Consider the following 24666-nt stretch of genomic DNA (forward strand, 5'->3'; position numbering starts at 1 on the left):
TGCATTATATATATATATATATATATATATATATATATATATATATATATATATAAGAAAATAATCAGTTGTTATAAATATATTTATATTACCTTTTTTTTAGGATTTACAACTTTTAGTTTTGTAAATTTTAGTTTAAGTTTTGCTTTATGCTGTAAACTATTGATGACGTTTTTGCATAATTAAAAATAAACAAATATTTTAGTGAAAAAATCACTATAAATATATACAGAGGATTCTCTAAGTACACAGCTCCTTATATAAGATGAATATATCCATTTAAATAAAAAAGGGTTTTGCATTATTTTGTAAACTGATGACTTTTCTTCCAAATTTTTATGAAAATGGTTGATTTTAAATGTACTAATATAAATAAATAAATATACAGATGCATACATAAAGAATATTCAAATTACGAACCTCCTTATATAAGGACTATCCAATATATAACCAATCGTTATCACAGTTTATCTTTCACTAGCATAATGTGTCATCAAACAGGTGCAGACAAACATTCAAGGTGAAATGGAGCTTACAGTTTAGTCAGATATTGATGGAATCCATCTATTCTCCAAACCATTATCCTCAGTAAGGTCATGAGTGGGAAGAAAAGAGAGCTAGGAAGTATACAAACAACTACCGGTTGGCTCTGGAACACACTGTATGGATTTTTTTCTGGATGATATATGTCTTTAAAGCCGTCTGCAAACCAATTTAGGAAGTGCGGCGTATAAACAAAGCCAGTCTGCATTAACTCAGAGAGACGTGAGAGCTACGGTGTTATTGAGAGTGCACTTTCAGTAGCCTATCAGAGAAGAGCTTCTTGTTTAAAACTTTTGAATCTGGGTGGACTTTAGATTCCATGTTGATTATTTTTATTGCCACCACATGCTTATTTTAAAATTCGTTATTGCATTATGCTTATTGGGTTGTCATGCATTTGTATTGCTTTATAGTCAAAATATTTCTGGTTCTCCGATATACAGTAAGAGCAAATGTGCATGTGCATTCTGGACTCTTGAGAACAGTGAGATTTTAGTGGATACATCTATTCACATTTTGAGAAACGTGGCTGGGAGCAGACATGACACAGTTCAGTTGAAGGACTAACATGCTCATTTTCACTTGCACTGCCAAGCCACCATCATAAATCAGACGTCCTGCAATGAAGAAGAAGAAAAAAAAAAGATTCCCAAACAGCTACCCATCTGCCCAACAGGGCTAAATATGGCTTTGACAAAGTCATTTAGTTGATTGTGTAATTGTGGAGGTCAGAAATTGAGTTAGACTTGTCTTTTATAAGACCAAAACTACAGCAAGTACAGTAATATTTTTCATTTTTGTGAATGGCTATTTTTGTTTTATCTCCATCTTACCATGCATCCATCCACCAATCTCTTTATGTAAATATGTGTGCATGTTGTTAAGTTTGGAAAGTTGTCATTTCATTAGTAATATTACAAGTATATTTTATTTAATATTAATTTCATATTCATATCAACTCATAATATTTTATTCTTTATTAAATAAATTAGTATTACATGAATTAGTTATCATATTGTTATTGCTACGCTTAATGTAAACATTTAATTTAAAGCTGAAGTCAGAATTATTAGCCCCCCTGTTTATTTTTTCCTTAATTTCTGTTTAACGGAGAGCAGATTATTTCAACACATTTCTAAACAAAATAGTTTTAATAACTCATCTTTAAAAACTGATTTATTTTATCTTTACCATGATGACAGTAAATAATATTTGACTCGATATTTTTCAAGACACTTCTATACAGCTTAAAGTGACTTTTAAAGGCTTAACTAGGGTAATTAAGTTAACTAGGCAGGTTAGGGTAGTTAGGCAAGTTATTGTATAATGGTGGTTTGTTCTGTAGACTATTGAAAATTAATATAGCTTAAAGGGGCTAATAATTTTGACCTAAAAGTGGCTTTTAATAAATTCAAAATGTCTTTTATTCTAGATGAAATAAAACCAATAAGACTTTCTCCAGAAGACAAAATATTATCAGACATACTGTGGAGATTTCCTTGCTCTGTTAAACATCATTTGGCAAATATTTAAAAACGAAAAAAAATCAAAGGAGGGCTAATAATTCTGAAAGTGTTGGCTCATTTTAAAAAAATAGTTTGAACAAGCAGCAAAATAATTTGAGTGTAACTTAATTATAAAACATTCTGTATTTTATTAGTTTTAATTATATTTACTATATATAATACACTATCTGTTTTAATACATTATTTGATTATAAGCATTATATTATCTAATACACTGTAAAAAATATATATATGATCAATTAGTCCTGGCAGCATGTGTTTTTAAGTAATAGTAACTTAATTAAACTAAGTTATTCATGTTCTAACTTAATTTTATAAGTTACACAAGCTGTTTTAAGTCGGTTTAACAATTGTTCAGTGGACTCATAAGGTTAATTTGATTCAGTGTAAATATTTAAGGCAACCTGGATTTTTTTTACAGTGTAGTAAAAATCTAGTATCTAAAAGCACATTATGAATTATATAATTTATTTAATTTTCTGCACTCTTTCTTGTAATAAAAGGTTGCTTATCTTTCACTTTTGAACAGTCATTGTTTTACGTTAAGAGTCTAGAGAGGGTGTTGAGGGTGTATGATAATCCAGTGTGTGTGTGTGTGTTGTGTCGTGTGCGCTGATTAGTGTCGTGTCTCTGCAGCTGCGCCTGCACTGAGCGTGCGCGTGACGGCGCTGCGCGTTTGACAGCGGCTCCAGCAGAAAGAGGAGCTGCGACGCGCGCGACCACACAACACACCAAACCTACATCATTCCCATGAAACCGGACGGCTCGAGGATTCACCCCTGGAATCGGTAAGTTTTGCCTGTTATCTCATTTATTGCGCTGTATTGTATCGGCGTTTGTGTCCAGACGCCTCTGCTGAGGAGAATATGCGCAGTAGGTGCAGTATTTGAGCCGATGAAGAGCATCCAGTCGCGCTTCTCCCATGGCAACCAGCGATGATGCGGATTTTCACGGCGATACGGCAGGAATCACAAAGGATGATTTTCTTTTGAATTATTTCTGAATCCCTTTTAAAATACAGCTTTCCTTGCGCGTCGTGTCGTACTGACTGGATGAACGGCCCGTCACGAAAGTCAATGTTTAATTGAAATCTTGCTCGGTCACCAGCAGGTGTTCCCGTCATTCTCCGGCTTCATCCTCAATATTTGTTCATAATGGCGCATTTATAAAATGCAAATATTTGGACGGGGTGTCTATTCTTTTTTCATTTGAGAAGTAAACCTGCTGTCATTGCACGAAGACAAAAACACATCCGTTTTCAGCCATAGGATACCCTACAAAAGACAACAGAGACGAGGCTCTTTATGATTCCATCTTTCTTTCATGTCTTTGTTGCTTTTGATGGAGATGTGAGGTTTTTCAGACGTTTAGCCTATGGTTAATCCTTAATATGCTACAGATGTGGCCAAATCTGTCAAACGGTGATTTATTTGACCGGATTATAAAAGAAAAGACTACTAGAAGTCATAGCTAATGTAAATAGTATTTTAATTATATTTGAATCTCTGTTGCTTTTTTATGTGGGTTGTAGGATTTACAAAACTATTAAGACGTTTTTAGTGTCAAAATATTTTAAAGCTGTGATTTGTGTGATTTATGTAATTTTATATGAAATAAATATTTAAATTAGGCAATATTTGTATGTAAAAAGAAAGGAAAAAAACAAATTAACTAACAGTAACTGGCTTGTAAAGTTTGGGAACGTTTACATGACATTGTAGTACAGGAACAATATTTTCTTTAGCATTTTTGATGCATATGCAAGCGATTTGTGAAAATGACTACAAACGCTGTTACAGTTCTGAATGCCACTATGAAAAAACAACACCTGGGCTTTTTATTAAGTTTTCTCACATGCCTTTAATGTGCATATGCATGACATGGTTTTCACAAAATCATGTTACGATAATATTACAATCATTTTCCATTTTTTTTTTTTTTGTACGTGTACACTCCCTGACTAAAGTCTTGTCACCTATCCAAGTTTTAGGAACAACAAATAATAACTTGATTTCTAGTTGATCCTTTGGGATCAAACGTGGCTAATATGAAAGGCAAATGCCTCTAGATTGCCAAAATAAAATATGATCATGCCTTGATTGTTAATTATTTAATTAGGACAGTAAGATCTGACTTTGCTCAGACAAACGTCTCGTCACTTAACAGAAATACTGTACAGTATAGAATATAAAGTCATGCTGCAGTGGAAAAACAATGAATATTGTGTATGACTCCTTGGACGACTGCATCCATACAATGACTCAAAACACTTATTAATAAAGTCATCTGGAATGGCAAAGAAAGCGTTCGTGCAGAACTCTCAGAGTTCATCAAGATTCTTTGGATCCATCTTCACTGCTTCCTCCTCCATCTTACCTCAGACATGCTCAATAATGTTCATTTCTGGTAACTAGGCTGGCCAATCCTGGAGCACATTGACCTTCTTTGTTTTCAGAAACTTTTCTGAAGTATGAAAAGTGCTATTCTGCTGAAGAATTTGCCCTGTCCTGTGGTTTGTAAAGGCAGCACAAATATCTTGATACCTCAAGCTGTTGATCTTGTCATCCACTCTGCAGGTCTCTCGCGCGCCCCCATACTGAATGTAACCCCAAACCATGATTTTTCCTTCACCAAACTTGACTATTTTCTGTGAGAATCGTGGGTCTATGCGAGTTCCAATAGGTCTTCTGCAGTATTTGTGATGATTTGGATGCAAGTCAACAGATGATTCATTGGAAAAAATCTACCTTCTGACACTTTTCCAAATGATCAACTAGAAGTCGAGTTATTATTTGTTGCTCTTACAACTGGGTTCAACGACAAAACTTTTGTCAGGTAGTGTAAATGTGATTTAAGCTTAAATGAAAGCATCAGGAGCTAATTTGCAACCAAACGTTGATTCAGCTCCTGAATAAGTTTTATTATTTGTTATTTTATATTAAATAATAATAAAAAATGTATATATTTTTTTCTTACAATGGTTGGGTTGAATTGAATGGTTTAGCTTGATATAATAAGTACATTCAACACAAACCTTTGAGAAAATAAATGACAATATTCTATTATGCTAAGAAAAGTTGCCAAACCTGTAGAAAACAATCTCATTTTGACCAATCCTGTTTTTAACATAAAGACTGACAAATATTGTAAACCCAAAAACGGCCGATGCAAAATCTGCCAAATGATGAAACCAGAGGCCAACTCCATTGGTCTGAGTATTTTGCAGGGCCTCAGGTGTTATTTAATACATGCGGCATCATGCCAAAGGTCCCAGAATGTGGCCTGTTTATAAGGCTACAGGCTGTTGCATGTCAGATGTGATTTAATTAGGATTGGTAGTACTATTTAGCATAGTTGTTGTTTTTAATAACTCTTCAGAACATTGTTTAATTGCACTTTAATATTCATCTGGGACACATTTCCTTTGCTTGTTTTCATACTAATCACAAACTGCAGATTGTTACTTTGCGCTAATTGACTACGATTTTTCATGGATTTGAAATGCTGAAATGTCTTCATCATTGGTGACCTGCAGGCGGTCTAACACTGACACAACTGAATGATGATTAACGGATGGGAAAATATGGGACATTTGCTTTCAGGTCCCTAGCAATGAGATATTAGTATGCACGTGTGCATAACAGCTGTTACTTTGTGTGTTGCAGAGCCACGGGTCCCTCAGTGAGATGAGAATAGTTTCCCATTTAGCTTTTCATAGCGATTTTTAATTAGCATTCGTACAAGACTGTAACGATAGAAATTAGCCTATGTGAGAGTGAATGCTGTTTAATGCAGCAGAGAGAAAGAGATCAGTGCTGAAGACAGAAATAAAAACAGTTTGTTCAGTGAACTTTTTATTTTATTTTATTTTATTTTATTTATTTTTCTATTGTATTTATTTATTTTTCTGTTTTATTATTTTATTTTATGTACTTTATTTTAATTTATTTATTTTAGCTTGTTTTATTTTAATGTTTTTATATTTTTTTAATATCCGTTTATAATTATTAACTCTGAATTTTAATCAGCAGTTTAGTGCGTATTATTGGTTTTTGTACAATACGAAGTTAATTGTGATCTCTGAGTAACTATTGCAATTATTTATTAACACTTTAAATTGGATTTAATGTTAATAATAATTTAATGACATCATGTAATTTTATAATAATACTTATTTATAATAATTTTATATTATTGAGAATGAATGGACGTGTTTTGTGTCCAGTTAATGTTTTTTATACCATTGGTTATAATAAATTATTATAAAATTATGCTCAGCGTCCATGTAATAAATCTGAAGAGAGTCCAGGTGGAGTCACATTAAACGCTTTTGGGAATATTTTTTGTTTTCTTTTTGGATGGGAATTTTTAGCAGTGCTGATGAAGTACAACACACCAGGTACATGCCACAAAGCCAGCTGCGTTTCATAATAGTCCTTTGCCCTACAGCCATGCCCTTTTACCATCTGCTATAAAATGACTGGACAATAATGCAGAGAGAGAATCCGAGAGAAAGAAATGGCTTTTGCTGTGGTTTCGGAGCATTTGTTTGTGACTCAGTAAGTTCAGATGCTGGATATTTACATAGACACATTTGCGCCAGCTGCAATTGGCATGGCAGCCTGGACATTTGCATGCTCGTAATTGCTCTGCAAATATATTCCACGTGTGGGTTGTGTCCTGATTTTAATGCACTATAGATTTCGATCCTGATTTAAGCTAAATGAACTCAGTGTAACAGTAAATTTCAGTGGATTAGGTGTGGTAGATTAATGAACAATAATGTCTGTGAAAGAGATTGCATGCCAGGGAACATGTAACAGGTGTTTTGCTGGTAGGTATTATACTTTGCTTGTATTTCCGTTCAGATTAATCCTGCGTGATATATATCATATCATTTCATTCAATATGGCCACATGTAACATTTCTTTTCGCATGCCTGTTTTTTAAAAATGAGCTGAATCTGAACTATTTTTACTTCCTCGCTTGGTCAACGATTAAGAGATTAAGGTCAAACATAACTGAAAATGGACCATGCATGTTTTTGCACCATGTGATTGAGTTTCTCTCTTTTAACCAATCAGCTGGTAGATTGTTTTGCAGTGATATTAGTGAAATGTCATCAACATTTCACAGCCACTCTAGCACTTTACATTTAGAGAGGCTTGGACGCAATCTTCTGATAGCATTGCTTGCTTTGAAGCCACCTGGAAACCTTTTTTTAAATATCTGTCAAATGTCAAGGATAACAGATTAAAGGTATGACCCTGTCATGTTTGCAAAATCACCATGTTACTGTACCTGTGCCCACTGGCCTAGAAATATATGTATTACATTGTTAACCTATGTATAAAACTAGAGGAACTGATGCAACAATGGTTTTAAAATATTTTGCCTTTATTTGTTGTTTTGTTTGCCTTTTCTTTTTTGTCTTTATAGTTGTAGAGCTGTCTTTATAAATCACAGGCAAATATAGTTGCACTCCTAAATCAGAATTTTCAGTCAGAATATTAAAGATATTAAACTTCACAAATTATTACTTGGAATTACTAAAATGTTTCTTTTATTTTAAGGATCGTTAGTTGATTGTTAGACGCTTTCATTTTGTTTTTGTGTCACCATATTAATTCATTGTTTGAGTTTCACACTTGCTTATCTTCATTTAGTTACTTACTAGCTTGCTTTTTCAGTCAGAATGTTACATGTAAGATATTAAGTCTGACATTTTAAAATACACTGAAAAAAAGTCAAAGAAACTGTAAGTTATACACTAAATTAAACACAACATTCTAACAAATCAATAATATTTATTGCAGCTTTGATAATATATTTCATAGTGTTTTATAGTGAGATGACAGGATATGGCAATAAAAATAAGCAAACTATCCGTTACCTTTGAGAAATATTGGATGTAGAAACAATTTTCACTCAGAAATTACTAATAAATTTCACAGTAGATTGCAATGAATGGTACATTGAATTAAACATGAGGTTTTGGTGTGCTTAATAGACTTTTCTTGTATAACACGCTCCAATAATGTTTATTTACAGCTTTGAAATGACAAAAAACTTTTGCAGTGCAAGAAGATGACAATTATTTGAAATTCGATACTATACCAGGGATCACCAAACTTGTTCACGGAGGTCTGGTGTCCTGCAGATTTTAGCTCCAACCCTAATCAAACACACTTGAACAAGCTAATCAAGGTCTTACTAGGTATACTTAAAACACCCAGGCTGGTGTGTTGAGACAAGTTGGAGCTAAACCCTGCAAGGCACCAGACCTCAAGGAATGAGATTGGTGACCCCTGTCATACTCTTATTAGAGTATACTTTTACACAGCTGCACTGAAAAAATGTATGCTAGAAACTGCTATGCTTAATTTAAATTACAAGAGAAATTAATGCATCAAATTAAGCATGAAACAAAACTTATATACTATGTTTTATTAGCAGCCTTTTTTATGATCAAACCAAAGCATGCTCTCTAAAAGAAATAATTGTTGGAATCTGGTGGGCCGTGGCTGATTTTTCTCATTCATAGTTGTGTTGGTCTAACTTAAAAGCCTGTGATCAGCAATATTACATGTCGGCCTGCTTATTTATCGACTCGTTTCATTTAATAGGAGTGATTTATTCCATGTGCTGTATGATAAATGCGTGCCTCTTCAGTCGATGCAGAAGCTGCGTGCTTCTAATTGAATTACATTAAAAAGCATGATAATACAGGTGATGAAAACTTTATATAAAATGTGCCATGCATTTGCCTCCTATATGGAGTACTTATATGTTGTGCTCATTAATATATAAGCTCTTTCAGCTCCATCTGGGTTGATTTATGACATGCTAGCTGAAAAAAAAAAATTGCAGCACTGCAAAAGGCATTTGATGAATGTATGTACTGTATGCATTTGGCTTATGTTTCTGTGTAAGTAGGTTATACTATGACTTTTCCTTTTGTTCAGTTTTAACTCTCATCTCTTCATCTAGTTTATTTGTTCTCTGTCAACCCACTTTCTTCAACACTAACCACAAACACCAGAAAATGTGCTTCGTTTGAGGCATGGAGTTCAAGTCTAGGACTGTTTATGGTGAAGGAATGTTATCTTTTATGTTTCAGAAGCTGATACAGAGGACATGGTGAGTTCATTATGGGTTTCTAAATGATGCTATAAATTTGAAAATTGCGACTATAGGAATCAAAGAACAATGGTTGATCCAATATGAGTAACAATTGCCCTTCTTGTATCATAAAGACCAATGCTCCCTGTCCCACAATGCACTGCTCCATTACTCACTTGTCTATGAACTGAACCCTGATACTGTCATCTGCTAATTCAGTGAGTGAAAGCAGAAGCCGGTCATTTTTCAGGACGAGGTTAAGCCCTGTACTCTTCTGCACCGTGAGAGTGTCTTCTTACATAACGTGGTTATTGGAAAATACTATTGAATTGTGGGCCGTTTTATCCTGTGATGGTTTTCTGGTCCATTTATGATGAAGTATATTTTATATACTCACGTTTCAGTGCATGTGCGCTCACTTTCACCAATGCTAAGTGTTTTATGATCACTTTATCTAATTTTCTTAGGAGTCTCAGTGCTGGCAATTAAATTATATGTGTCCTAACATAAAATGAGCACTAAAAAAGTTCTAGGCAGATGCCATTTTATTATTTCCATTGACATTTATTTGTTTGGCAGAAGATTTTATCCAAAGTGACTTACAAATAAGGACGATGGAGGTCATTATTTATTTATTTATTTATTTATTAGGGAAAATTGACCACAGTTTTAAAAGAAAACTAATTCAATCTGATTGCGTGTGTGACAACATAATTGTAGGTGCATTAAAGCATTTGCTGTTTTGACCAATTGCCATTTTCTAAAACCAAAAAATACACTAAATGACACAATTTTATCAGAAATTTGGCAAACAAAAAATTATCTGACCTTTACAGAATAAATACTGTAACATTTAGTCATGTAAAACCAGAGAAATTAAGAATTTCAAGTGAGTTCTTAAATAGTTCCAAAGCTTTATTTCCATAACTATGCTGTAGGCATGGGCCGGTATAAGAATCTGATAATACGATAACCTTAGAAAGAAATATCATCATTTCATGGTATTACAGTATTATGATTACTGCTCTAAAATAAGTTCTTTTTAAATGTCTGTATAAAACTATATAACTTTTTCTCCATTGAACACAAGATATTTTATTTTGAGATACATCAAAATATTTTGGAACAGTAAACATGTCAGGCTAAATAATTAAAATAAATAAATCACTTCTGAGGTCTTCAAAAACTCAGATTAATTTATAACTCGAAAAGTCATCCTTGGATATGTTTTTTTTTGTTATATAGAAAGTAAGCCACTAAACGGATCAGGTCTATAGCAAAGCGATTTGTTTTTCAGATGTTTCCTGAATAGGGTATATGCAGAAGTATGCGGAAGGACTTATAATTTTTCTTTAACCTGGCTCAATCGCTTCCTTTTGGTGAATTACAATTACAAATTAGGCGCGTTTAACATATGTTTTCTTTAAAAATCAACAATCTACACTGGCTGAGTGATGTCTGATGTAAAGTGGGTCTCAGACTGAACAAGAAGCACTGCATTAAATAAAATATTTCTTTGCCATGTCTTCAAAATAGGAACATTTATTTTACCCAGTATATTCATTGGAGCTTCTGCGCTTGCTTGCTAATCCTGATGGGCACGTGTGTTTAAACAGCTTTTCATCCTGTTTTACGCTTGAGCAACTAAATGAATGCTGAAGTCTGTTTAACTGATTGCATTTTAATTACATTACAACATCAATGCTGTAAAAGGAACTGTATAAAATAAAAAAGTCACATTAACCATTGTGCATATACCTCGTTTGTGGGCTGATCAGTAGCTTTTATCGTGGAGGGTGCTTTTCCGCTGGAGATACTGTTGCCCTAAATACAAAAGGTATTCATTAACCACAGATTGGGTATAACAGAAACTTTTCAATTTAAAATCTTGACTTTTCCAAATCCCTTTAAACCTTGAAACCGGTTATCGTCCCATGCCTAATGCTGTATAGATGTCCTATTATCGACCTCAGTAGCAATTCTTTTTAGACACTGCTTCCTTTGTTTTTTTTTTTTTTTGTGTCAACAGAGTGGTATCATCTCAAGAACGTGCGTTTAGTTGCAAAACGTCTAACGTCCGACCAACCTGACCACGGAGAAATGTGAAGTATTTAAATTGGCGAGGAATCATTGTGCTTTAACCCCGCTGATTTATGGCTATTTGAGAGCTGCGGTCTGTGGCCTGCTCGCTGCTTCGGAGAGATGCGTGTTGACTTTATGACTCGGTGTAAATAACTCGGAGGTCATGGCGCCCACAAGCCTTGTGAAATTTCGCTCCTGCGGGACAGGTTTCTGTTCTTGTCCTCCTGGCCTCTTTCTTGAACCCTTGTTTCTAAACACTCCGAACACTCCTGTGTGCTTTGATGGGGGTTTAATGTTGATCTAATGTGACTCACAAGCAGGTTTTAGACTTTAAAAGTTTTCCGAAAGACTTGGCAGATGGTTTCTGTCTAGAGCATGTCTGTGAATCACAATGGAGGCTCGAAATAATCCAACTTCCCATTTTAAAGACCTCAAGATTTGCCTTTGCTCTTGAGACTCACTCCAGACACACTTTAATGATGTTTTGAGCTTCGTTGTAAACTCTAAAAAGTTACTGACATGAGTAGATTACTTTCTGCTATGTGAGTGCACTGATATTGGGAGTTGCAGAAGCAGGGTTAGATTAAGTTTGCTAAGTTTTTGCCATCTTCAGAGATGCAGCAGGGTTTGAAACCTAAATGTGTGAAAGAAGGATTTGTATGTTGTAAAATCTGCCTTCGAATATGTCTTCTTTGTCATCTTTTCCCAAAAAAATTCCCTGATATGTAAACTTAAGGCATCACTGTGGTGCAGTGTGTAGCATGATTGCATCACAGCAAGAACGTCACTGGTTCCAACCCCGGTTGGGTCAGTTGGCATTTCTTTGTGGAGTTTGCATGTTCTCTCCGTGTTCATGTGGGTTTCCTCCGGGTGCTCCGGTTTCCACCACAGTCCAAAGACATGCGGTATAGGGGAATTGAAAAAGCTAAATTAGCTGTAGTGAATGCGGGAGTGTATAGGTGTTTTCCAGTATTGGGGTGCAGCCAGAAGGACTGGAGGTAAAACATATGCTGGATAAGTTGGCGGTTCATTCTGTCGTGGTGACCCCTGATTAATAGGGACTAAACCGAAAAGAAAATGAATGAATGTAAACCTAAAATTACAAGTAGCTTAACTTACTGGTGCCAGATTGTCAGGTGCTGTTTCTTTTCTTCTTTTTAGACAGAGTTTATTATAAGAGATGAAAAGATTGCTAATTAGTTCTGCTTTTAAAGGCATAAAACTTAACAAAAACAAGCTGTTTTCTTCTCTACCTTTTAACTGTCTGATCTTAGTCTAGGGAAACCCCAACATTTAATTTTAGCATTGATTTCTAAAAATATGTTGTTAGAGTCATGCGCCTCTGTTACTTTTTTAGTAAATTTAGTATACAGGTAAATGCCTGCTAGGTTATCTTGAAAAGTTAAGAAAAACAAACATAGCTCAACAAGCATTATATATATATATATATATATATATATATATATATATATATATATATATATATATATATATATATATATATATATATATATATATATATATATATATTTATTATTATTTTTTTATTTATTTATTTTATTGTTTTTTTTTTATTTAAATATTTTTAAAATACATCTAAACAACTAAAAATAACTAACAATACTGCATGGGAACCAAAATTACAAAACCAGTCTCAGTATATTTTGGGCAATAATCAATTTGATAAGCATCAAAATCCATTAGAATATTAAGAAAAAGATATTTTTTCAATTTCCTACCGTAAATATACCAAAACTCAATTTTTGATTGGCAATTTTCTCATTAGGTCTATTTGGAACTCTTAGATTTCAGATTTTCATACATCAATGGACTGCTTATTAAATAAGCTTTTATAAATCTCAAATTTAAGAAATAAACACGTATGGCTGTTTTTTTAGTCCTAGGTCACATATTATTTTATTACAGTTAATCTTCTGATAAAAAAAACAAATGGCTTTGAAGATGTGAGAGTACATATAGTTTAAAAAAAAACAGCAAAATGTTGTTCTGTACATCGAATTAAAGCAGAAATCCGTGTTTTTATTTGATCTTCTCCAATTAACTGCTCTTAATAGTCTATAAATAACAGCCGTTCTTTGTTGCGCACTGTGTTTTATGAGCTCTCTGTAGATTGACAGCGTCTGGCGGGTGTTCAGTCTGACTGCCATGAACAGAAGGAACCCTTGAATAGAGCGGTGAAAGACTGGAGACTTGCTGAGAAAGAGAGGCTTCAATTGACCAAACTCTCCGCTGTGCAGGCCATCAATGCAGTACAGTTACAGTCAATAGCACTGTCACTCCTGGCATATGATTTATGAGGTATAAATATCGAAAACACTTAGGCCCTCATGTGGTCTCTCCTACGTACAATATGACTAACTTTTTCATTTCACTGTGCAGATACTGTAACAAAACTGCTTCTGTCATGATAATATATACAGTAAATGTCATGGTTGAGATTGATTTAGGATATATTATAGCGTGTGATTGTGTCATATGCAGTAGATCGGCTGTACAGATTGACCTTAGGATTAGATTTGACCTCAGTGCTCAGATATAAGCCTCACGAATCAATATAGCACAAGACATTGTAAATCCTCAACAGCAAAGGATTCTGGTCTTGAACAGGCTGCTGGGTTTAAAAAATAATTTGTGTATTTCTTGGGCTTTTTTTAGGCTACACTGAAAAAAAAAGAAAATTCTGCAAAACTGTTGCAAACAATTTATATGGGTTGAATTTAAACAAACAAATTTAATTTAGTAATGTTCTCAACGTAATTTGCTTGTTTACAATTGAGCCCAAATAAATTGTTTACATCCACATTTTTGTAAATACAAGGAATCGTCTTTAAAACTTTTTTTTTCAGTTTTTCAGCAATGCCATCTTTCTAAAATGTTTCAATATTGAAAATTATGGAAAAAATATTTATTTCGGGTATTTTCAATAATTAAATTCAAATGCATGACAAATAACACATTGAATTAAGTATGGGATTGTGAAGTAAAGTTACATTTTCTATAGACATGCTTACCTTTGACATAAAATTGTCTTGTAACACAACAATTTGTCATTTTTATTTACATATTTGGTGAAAAAAATCTGTGTTTTTGTTTTGTTTTCCAGGACAAAGCTCAACATTGTTAAAATAATTTGCATTAAGGCCCAATCCCAATTCTACCCCTTAGCCCTTCCCCTTACCCCTACCCCTCGTTTTGCGCGTGCCCATGAAGTGGTAGTGGTGTCCCAATTCTCTTTAGCTTTAAGGTGTAGGGCTAAGGGCAAGGGGTATACATGTCTTTAAATGAAGATTTTTCAGGACCACAAACCAAAGAGTAAGAAAAATTTCCCAGAATACACTAGCCACAGCTGCACCAGGAGGTAAGGAGGTTCAAAAATTAGTATTTTTTTGTCATTATTACAAATTTTTACAACAAACAAACGCGTTTTAATATATTCATAACCTTGTTCATGTTTTACTGTCATACTTTTTAACAAAACGCTAAATTTCGCGATGTATTCTTGATCTATAATCCCTAATAATAACTCCTGTACAGCTGTCCAACAACATTCAGACACAGTGTCTGCTATAATGTTAATGTTGCTTTTAGTGTGTTTACACGATGAAGATGACCACTGTGGTAAATGCACAGTCCTGTTACGGTCTTATTGCCACATTAGAACATTATGATGACATAATATATGCCTTCAGTGATATCCTGAATATAAATAGCACAACTGGAAAAACTGTAGCAGTTGCGATCGTCTGATCTCATATGATCTCATATTTTTAAGCCCTTTCCTTTAACCCTAGGTTGTAAGGACCAAGGGGAACTGGAAGGGAAAGGGTTAGGGGTACAAAAATAGAATTGGGATTGGGCCTAAGTCTTTTTTATTTATTTATTTTTTAAACGGTATATAAATTAGGTGACATGCTTAAAAAAGAACAGATGGGCTCTGAAAAATAAACTTAATTCAAACAGATAGCACATCTATTATTCAGATTATTTTCAAGCACTAAATATTAATATTTTTTTCATTAAACTAGACTAAACATCTTCATGCCTTTTTCTATGCTGCTTGATAATTTTTTTTTGATATTTAAAAAATGATGACTAAAAGACTTTTTGCAATAAATACATTCCCGTCATTTCAAATCACATCAAAAGATAAATAAATATATATAAAAGATAATCTTTTAGAGCGTAAAATATTATTAAATGTTTCATTTGTATTCATTTCACCATAGATTATGAAGGATTTTTCTTTAAAGTACTTTGACTAGCTTGTTTAGCTAGCTGTTGTTGTGGTTGTTAGGCTTGAAGGGGAGTGGATTCACAACTGGTGTATATTTTCCACAGATTATAATTGCTTTTAAGCAGATATTATCATAGTAAAAGTAGAGGGAGTGTGATAAAAAGAGGCAGAATGAGACCTCTGGCCATGTTGGATGATAATTCACCCCCATTGGCATAAACATTGAATAATTTATCACAGTTTAGGCTGCTAATTTAGTCTGGCAGCGGCATATTCTTTTTAACTCATTACTGTGGTACAGTATAGTGCTGGAATAGGCAACTCCTTTGCATCCTAAAGCCCCGAAGTTCCTGAATTGAGGCTTTTACTTGTTCTTGGTCTCAGTTTGAATAACACTTCACTTTCTACTTCACATGCCAAGCCTGTAATCTGTTATGCATACGACCTTCAAGAGCTCTAGACCATCAGAGCAAAAGCCAAACTCTCAATTGTTTGTTTATTCAGTGTTTTTTTTTTTTTAACAAAGAAGTTTCATTGGATTACAGAGAAGCTTTGTAGTTTAATGTGATTTTTCTTATGAGATAAGGTAAGTGTTCAAATGTTTCTTTCGCTAACATTTTCATGCACTTTTAGATTTTTGTAACATTTTATTCTTTATTTTTTATTAAAGTGTGTTTTGTGTGGAAGCTTGTTTGTTTCCGCCATATAATTTGAAAAATTACTGTAAAATGTAAAGTAATTTTGACAATGCAACTTTAAAATACATGCATAACTCTCCAAATGTAAAATACACTTCATATTACAGTTCAGTTTGCCAGTAACCTACTGTAAATCAATTCTAGCAAGTATGCTTTATTTACATTTACAGCACCATTTATATCGTTGTATATACATTAACAGTATTGTATCTTTACTGTAAAATTTACTGTCATTTTTACAATGCATCTATAAAATACAATAACGTACTGCATAACTGTCCTACAGTAAAATACAGTTCTTATTACAGTTAAAAGAGTTCATATATTATATGGAAGTTGGTACAGTTATAAAAAATTCAAAGTTCAGTAGCTGTTAAAGATGCAATTGCTTTTTCATTCATCAGAATAAACTAGCTTTTTCATACTGTTGAGAGTGAATGAGTTCAATTTCATTAGAAACATTTCAGTTTTAAGATTCTTAAGGTTTTAGCACGCATATTAAGTAAATCAAGTTTTGAAAGTTCATCTATTTAAGTTTTTAAAAAGATAAAACAATATGTCAGTACTTTATGGTTAGACTTTTAATGGCATATTTATTTGACTCATGCGTTTTTGTGTATGAAATCAATATGAAGGCACGTCGGATCTGCTCCACAATGCACTGCACGTGATTTATGACACCGTCCACATGACCGGCGTGAATTTGAATGCAGCTCACTCATGGCTTAGTAATACCACTTTGTATAATGGAAATCAAGCTTCAGACTGATTTTGCATGAGTCAGTGCCAGAGGCGTCAGATTCACAAAATGACATTGCTCGCTCGAGCCTGACTGGATACAAATAAGACCAAATGGGGCTCTAATATGCTGCTTTGCTGCAGACAACTGCTTTTGTCATTTTGTCAGGTAGAGGCCAGATATAGTTGACCGCTTCAGATTGCGTTTTTATATCCAAACTGCTGGATATGGAAGTGTTTATTTTTATAGAGCTTATGCTTTGACCTTGTAAGATGATAAAATGCATTTGTCTGCTCAGCACATGATCGTTTTTCTCGAAAACGTTGTCATTTTATTGAATTATCTGCTGCTTGGATGTATTATTCAGGACCTGCACATCTTTTGTCAGCGTTCATTGAGAAATCTTTACTTTGGAATGTTTTACTGCAGAATTCAGGACTGAAATGATATAAATGTGCGAATGTTTTAAGGTATTTGCACATTATAGCTGATTTTATTATGGATAGGAATCTGTTTTTGAAATCAGGTTAGAATAAGGGAAACTAGATTTTTGAAAGCACAATTCGGTAAGTGTTTTCGTCTGGAAAATGCAGATTTAATCAAATTCTATTTTTGCTAAGTATGTTTTTGATATTTGTTGTTGAATATTAAAGTCTGTGTTATGAGGTTCAGTTTGCAGTTTAGCTATCAAGAAGATGATTAGAAGTAAATAGTTAATAGTTATGATTAAATAGTGTGTTCTTATTGTTTTTCTTATATTATTTAATTAAATATTTGGAAAGGGACATTTGACAAAAGCTAAACATTAATTTTATTTTATTTTATTTTATTTTATTTTATTTTATTTTATTTTATTTTATTTTATATTATTTTATTTTATTTTATTTTATATATAATAGTGGAAATGAACATTTGACTTTAGTGGTCATTTTCATTTTTATTTTATTTTTTTTGTTATTTTATTTTATTTTATTTTACTTTAATATTTTACTTGTTGTTTTGGTTCGTTTTTTTATTTATTTTATTTGTTATATTATATTATTTTATTTTATTTTATTTTTTTGTTTATTTATTGTAATTAAAATCCAGAAAAAGTTGTCAAATATAAAGTTTACAAGCTATTTCAATTTATCTATTTTATGCATTATTTTATGTTATTTATTGATAAAAGGGGTTTATTCATAAACTTTAGTGGTTATTTCAGTTTGGTTTAATACTTATCATTAATACTTATCATTTCATTCTGTTATTTTGTTTTATTTTATTGTGTATTCTTAAGGAGCAGTGTTTATATTCTAGTTTAATCCCGCAATTTAATTTCAAAATATTGTTCAGTATATAATTTTTTTTAGTGTTTTCTTAAAGGGAAATCTAAACTTTCAACTTTAAATCTAAATCAAACCAATTTTAATATTGCCTGTCTGCTATCAAACTACAAAAATCAACAAATTAAACTCATAAATGTCACATAAGATGTTTCGTGAGCAGCAATATGTTCATATTGGTCACTTTCAGACATCTTTTCTTGACATTGCTACTGTTCAGTCTGCAGACCCCAGGCTAAGTGTGTGTCCGGTGTGATTCACGAGCCTCAGGAGGAGATTTCTCAATCAGCCGAGCCACTGGCTTAAGGAGAAATCTCTTCCCTCCAGTGCGGCTAATAATAGTATCACACAGGCTTCTCTCCTCTCTCATCCATCAGACGTATAGAGTGAAATACAGCCCCGTAGTTCCCCGTCTCTCACTCTTTTTTTTTATTACCACCAGCTTGTCCTGTTTTCTTCTGAAGAATACGTTTCTCATTAGCTTTCTCTCTCCCTCTGTGTCTTGTTCTCTGCCTTTGTTTGTTCTGGTCTTGCTCGCTCATTGTATGTTACACAGATTAGTTTCTCTCTGGAGTGTTGGCTTAATGTCTGCAGGGTCGGGGTCATTTTCCATTGTGGCTATTTTGTGTGATCGGCGTGGAGTTTGAAAGAGGGAGAGCAAGTTTTGGGGCTTTTCTGAGATGAGAGATTGAAATCAGGTTTGTAGATAACTGGAGAAATAAAGACAAGTGTAGTTGTAGTACTGAGCATACTGTACTAAATATATGGCCAGTGCATGCTGAGCTTATTGGAGATAATTGAATGCTGGATTGTTGTTGTTGTTGTTTTTAGGGAATTGCCTTTTATATGAACAGGCAGTTCAATGAAATGGAAAGCACACACGTTCTCAGCAGGTAAAATGATTGACAGAGCTTTTATACATGTCACGCATCGATGAGCGGCTTGAAAAAGTCAATCGGCTAACAGGAAAACTAAATTAAAACCAATGGGGGCTAAACTAAACTAATAATCAATTAATCATCGATGTCTGGAAATCAATATATCTGTCTGTCTGTCTGTCTGTCTGTCTATTTGTCTGTCTCTGTATGTCTGCTCCTTTATTTGTCCCTCTGTCTGTCTCTTTATTTCTCTGTCTCTCTGTGTCTGTCTTTATTTTTGTCTGTCTGTCTTTGTTTCTTTATATATCTGTCTTTTTAGTTATCTGTCTGTCTGTCTCTTCGTGTCTGTCTCTTTATCTGTCCGTCTGTATGTCTGTCCTTCTGTGTCGCTCTCTATTTATCTGTCTGTCTGTTTCTCTGTGTCTGTCTGTCTTTGTCTGTCGCTATTTTCTCTGTCGAGTACATATTGTCTGTCTGTCTGTCTGTTTTTGTCTGTCTGTCTCTTTATCTATCTGTCTGTATTTATGTCTGTCTCTTGGTCTGTTTGTCTGTCTGCCTGTCTATCTGTCTGTCTGTTTATCTGTTTGCCTATTTGTCTGCCTGTCTCTTCATCTGTCTGTCTGTCTTTTTTTATGCTTAAACATGTTTGATTGTGGGTGACGCCATGGCGCAGGGTAGCACGTTTGCCTCACAAGAAGAAGGTCGCTGGTTTGAGCCTCGGCTGGGTCAGTTGGCGTTTTTAATGTATTGAGTTTGCATGTTCTCCCCGTGTTTGCGTGGGTTTCCTCCGGGTGCTCTGGTTTCCCCCACAGGTCCATGGACATGCGGTATAGGTGAATTGGGTAAGCTAAATTGTCCGTATGTGTGTGAATGAGTGTATGGATGTTTCCCAGGGATGGGTTGCAGCTGGAAGGGTATCCACTGTGTAAAGCGTGCTGGATAAGTTGGTAATTTGTTCCACTGTGGCGAACCCTGATTAATAAAGGGACTAAGCCAAAAGAAAATGAATGAATGAATGAATGAATGAATGAACGTTTGTTTGTTCTGTCGTGCTATTTTCAACTTGTGGGTTTGGTCATTAAATCTGTTGTCTATCTTGTTATGCTATTTTATTCATACATTGTTTGTATTATGAAACTATTTGTTCATTCAGTTGTTCTGTCTGTCATTATGCTTAATTTTATAATTATTTTAAAAATCAGTATAGTGGTGCTAGCAGCGTTTGCTACACCATTAAAATACACTGGTATACCCCATGTTTTATTAATTTAGATATTTCACATAGATGTCTGAGAATCATGCGGTCATGTGTGGAGCCCTACAGCCGTTTCATCTCTCTCATGGCATGTGGCCTTCATCATTAACATAAAAATCAAATAACACAGTCTTATTGCTCTCTGAGTGCCCTCTCCAGGGGTCTTCATGCCAACAGTTCTACTTCACTTCCTCCAGCTCTCTTTTGTTGCCCTGTCTTTCTCATGATGTCAGTACAACTCAATACTTACCATGTATATACAGTATATGGATACTACCAGTTAAAAGTTTTAAATCAAGTCTCTTCTGCTCACCAAGCTTGAATTTATTTGATCCAAAATTTAATAAAACAGTAAAATTTTGCTACCGCTTTCGATTTGAATATGTAAAATGTAGATTATTTTTGGGATTTTAAAGCTGACTTTTAGCAGTCACGTGATCCTTAAGAAATCATTCTTATATTCTGATTTATCTCTCAAAGCATTTTTATAGTATGTTGAAAACAGCCGAGTAAAAATATCTGAAATGGAATTCTTTTGTGACATTTTAAATGTCTTAATCATCGCTTTTGGTCGATTTAAAACATACATTTTTAAATAAAGTATACATTTTTGTAATTGATTGTAACATTTTTGTAATAAAAGATACTAATTTAACCCTCTAAGGGACTAATTATGAAATCACATAAAAATAAAATCACTATTTATTTCTAGAGTATTTAAGGCTAAAATCATTTTCCATAATTTATTTTTTTACAACTGTCCTTTAACATTTGTTTTAGTTTGTCGTCATTTATAACTGAAAGTTAATTCTACTCATTTGGAAAGAGTTTTGAACCCAGTGTTGAAGGTAATGAGTTAATTGAATACCTCGTTACTTCAACTTAAATGGAGTAAGTTCACAGTACTCGTATAAATTAGTTTTTATTACTCACATGGTTTGTAGCAACCGTTTTCCTCAAATGGTTTGAGTTGCCTTAACTTATTGGGTTTTACAGTACTCAGTTGGTTTGAGTTCTCTTCATTTATCAGATTTTACTGTGCTCAAATTGCTCCGTTTACCCAAATGGATTTAGTTCACAGTACTTATTAGGATTAGTTTTTGAACTTAAATGGTCTGTTGCAATCAGTTCCCTCAAATGGTTGGAGTTACCTTAACTTATTGAGTTTTACTGTGTACTACTACTACTACTACTACTACTACTACTACTACTACTACTACTACTACTACTAATAATAATAATAATAATAATAATAATAATAATAATAATAATTATTATTATTATTATTAAAACAATGTTTTGAAATGCAAATCAGAACATTAGAATAATTGCTGAAAGATCATGTGACTGGAGTGTTGGTCCTAAAAAGTCAGCTTTGAAATCGCAGGAATTTAATTACATTTCAAAATATATTCGAGTAGTAAACAATTATTTGAAATAGTAAAAATATTTTGTAATTTTTGTAATATTTTTGCTGTACTTTGGATCAAACACAGGCTTGATTGGTGAGCAAAAGAGACTTCTAACTGTCCCAAAACCTTTAACCAACAATGTATATTTGACATATTCTATATTATTATTATAATGTTTATATTTTTATATTTCTTTTAAAATATAAAATGTATCATACACAGATAAATATATCATATCCTATACAATCCCATACAAGATCAAGTGGATTATGAACTTAAAAAAGTTAAAAAGGGAAGCAGATCTTTTGTTTCCTTTTCTGGTCCTGTTGGAAGTCTGGTGGGAATTATGTTGCTGTATTGTCCGCCGGGGTGGATAACTGTGTCCTCAGAGCTGAAGTGGAAATGACAGAGAGTTCAGCGGCGACTCGTCTCTGTTCTGAAAGCCCAGCTGGTGTGTGCTAAATCTGCTGTGTGAAAAGGCCTCTCCATGCCCTTTTGTGCAGCACTCCAGCGCTCGAGCTATTCTGCCGTTTCTGTGTGTGTGTTAGGGACCCCAGTCTGACGGATGTTAACACTCAGACAGGGTAAATTAAAGCTGAGAGCTGGGGAAAGTAATCATTGCTTTTCTCTCTGTTCATATTTACTTTAGACTGTATCTACATGTCCTTACTCTTATAATACTTGAAAAGCCACAGTAAAGAGGCCTTGATTATTGGATATGGGGTTTAAGAGAGCTTACTTATGTTGTGAAATTTTGTTAGTCTTTTACCAAGCTATTCGTTTAAATTCATTTTGGTCAAATTCGAAGGCACTTTTTTAATTGTGCTTAATTTCTTATGCACTTTTGATTACACATCAGTTCAATTCTGCAATAATGTGGTTGCTAAGTTGCTTGGCATTTAGTCTGATGATCTATGTTACTTGCAATGTAAAAAATATGATCAATGAGTCCTGACAGCATATGTTTTTAATTTATTAAACTAAGTCAACCATGTTCTAACCTTATTTTATAAGTTATGCAAGCTGTTTTAATTCTGTTTAATATAATATGGACTCATAAGGTCATAAGGTTAATTTCATTCAGCTTAAAAAGGCAACCAGGTTTTTTTTTTTTTTTTTTTTTTTTACATGACTGCATTGTTTGTGTCTGATTTTAATACATTTATAAAAATTAGTATTACTGTTATGTAGGTTTTACAAAATGCTTTACAAAATGTTACTCTTTACTAATGATAGAATGTTATTATTTAACCCTTCTTTTAGGAATTTATGCAACCTGTCAAATCAAATGTGTGATGAGCTATTGTTTCAAAATTCAAAATGAAATTAAGATATTAATACGCCTCTGGCATTAGTGGTACTATTTTGTGTTTTAGAGTAAGACAATGTTGTCACAATGTAGGCCTATTCTTTAATTTTTTTTTTTTTTTTTTTTAATAATTGCAATATACTCAGAATTTTGATAAAATCATAATAATCTGACTAGTTAAAATGATCAGAATTTGGCCTATGAAATCTGAATTAAAGAGATATTTTAAGAAAATCATATTTTAATCAACGCAATCTCAAGGCCATTTGTAACTTTTTGATTTAGTGGTTAATTCCTATGAATTCGTACGATCTAATTTGTACAATTTTGTACGATTTGCTCATCACCCAATGAGGGTTGGGGTTAGGGGTGAGTTGGGTGCCACGCGACCTTTTTAAAATCATACATTTTTGTAAGACTGAACTCCACTAAACGGACAAAACGTGAAAAAAAATTGTTTGGATTTACTTTAAAGCAATACTATTGAAAAGTGTAAAGTTTACAAAGCTAATGCAAGTGAAATACAATGAAATTATAAAGTGAAAATGTTGTCAATAATTATAATTATAAATAATTATTCAAAGTATTTTTCAATATATAATGATTTTTTTTCTATTACATTGTGTCATCTGTGTTTAATGTTCCTGGAATGTTTACTGCAAGTAATTTGTTAAAATAAAACTAGACTTCATGTCTCATTCTGTACTATGCATGATTTACCAGTTTACCCCATTCTACGTTTAAAAAGTCTCCAAAATTATCCACTTTTTGGTCATTGTTTTTGTAAAATCACTTTATTCTGGCTTTGTGGTGTGTTTACTTTTTGACTCTTTCTTCATAAATGCGTCACATGACAGCAGCATCATGGTTTACGATCAAAAGATCATGTTAACCATGTAAACAGATGCTCTCAACCTTTAAAATGAGCACTATATGGCATTATATGAGTCATTACATCAACACTGAAAGCTGCTTCATCTGCTCGGAGGGCTATAAAATCATATCCAGCTACATTAGCAGGAATATCTTGGTTGCCAGAGAGCATATAACTTTGAAGTCCTAAATGTGTTCATCCCAGCATTAAGATGTCTGTCACATCGGTAGTGAAAAGCTGATCTGAAATCTGCTTTTTCCACAGGGTGCTTTGAGAATTTTTGGTTTTGTTTGCACAGTTTAGCTATTTGACAGTAATTTTGCTCTAATAGGGCCTAATTAGGGATTTTTACACATCTGTGATTCTGCACTGAATGATTCAGGCATACATATTTTATTCAAAAGAATTAACAGACCTGCTCAATGAATGTAATGTCTCCATTTTTTTCTTACACTTCACGATGCTTTACTTGAATCACGGGAGTAATTTCTGTTAATTGTTCACATCAATTTTTCTAGAAAACATTATCAGCCCTCCTGTGAAATGTGAAATCTGTATTGAAATGCTTTCCAAGTGGGGGGCAGCATGGTTGCTCAGTGGTTAGCACTGTTACCTCACTGCAAGAAGGTCGCTGGTTCGAGTCTGGGC

At 33.5% G+C, this 24666-nt stretch overlaps 1 protein-coding gene across 47 annotated transcripts in view; it reads left to right on the forward strand.

Moving 5' to 3' along the window:
* Window positions 1–2715: 2715 nt before the first annotated feature.
* Window positions 2716–24666, forward strand: part of nrcama (neuronal cell adhesion molecule a) — an 81453-nt gene continuing 59502 nt past the window's right edge. For all 47 annotated transcript variants that reach the window (XM_005164636.5, XM_021475020.2, XM_009300131.4 and 44 more), the window contains exon 1: window positions 2716–2857. The gene's annotated coding sequence lies outside the window, so the exon portion shown is untranslated. The remainder of the gene's footprint in view (window positions 2858–24666) is intronic.

The sequence above is a fragment of the Danio rerio genome, chromosome 4 (genome assembly GCF_049306965.1).
Source record: "Danio rerio strain Tuebingen ecotype United States chromosome 4, GRCz12tu, whole genome shotgun sequence".
In the NCBI taxonomy this organism is placed as follows: domain Eukaryota; kingdom Metazoa; phylum Chordata; class Actinopteri; order Cypriniformes; family Danionidae; genus Danio; species Danio rerio.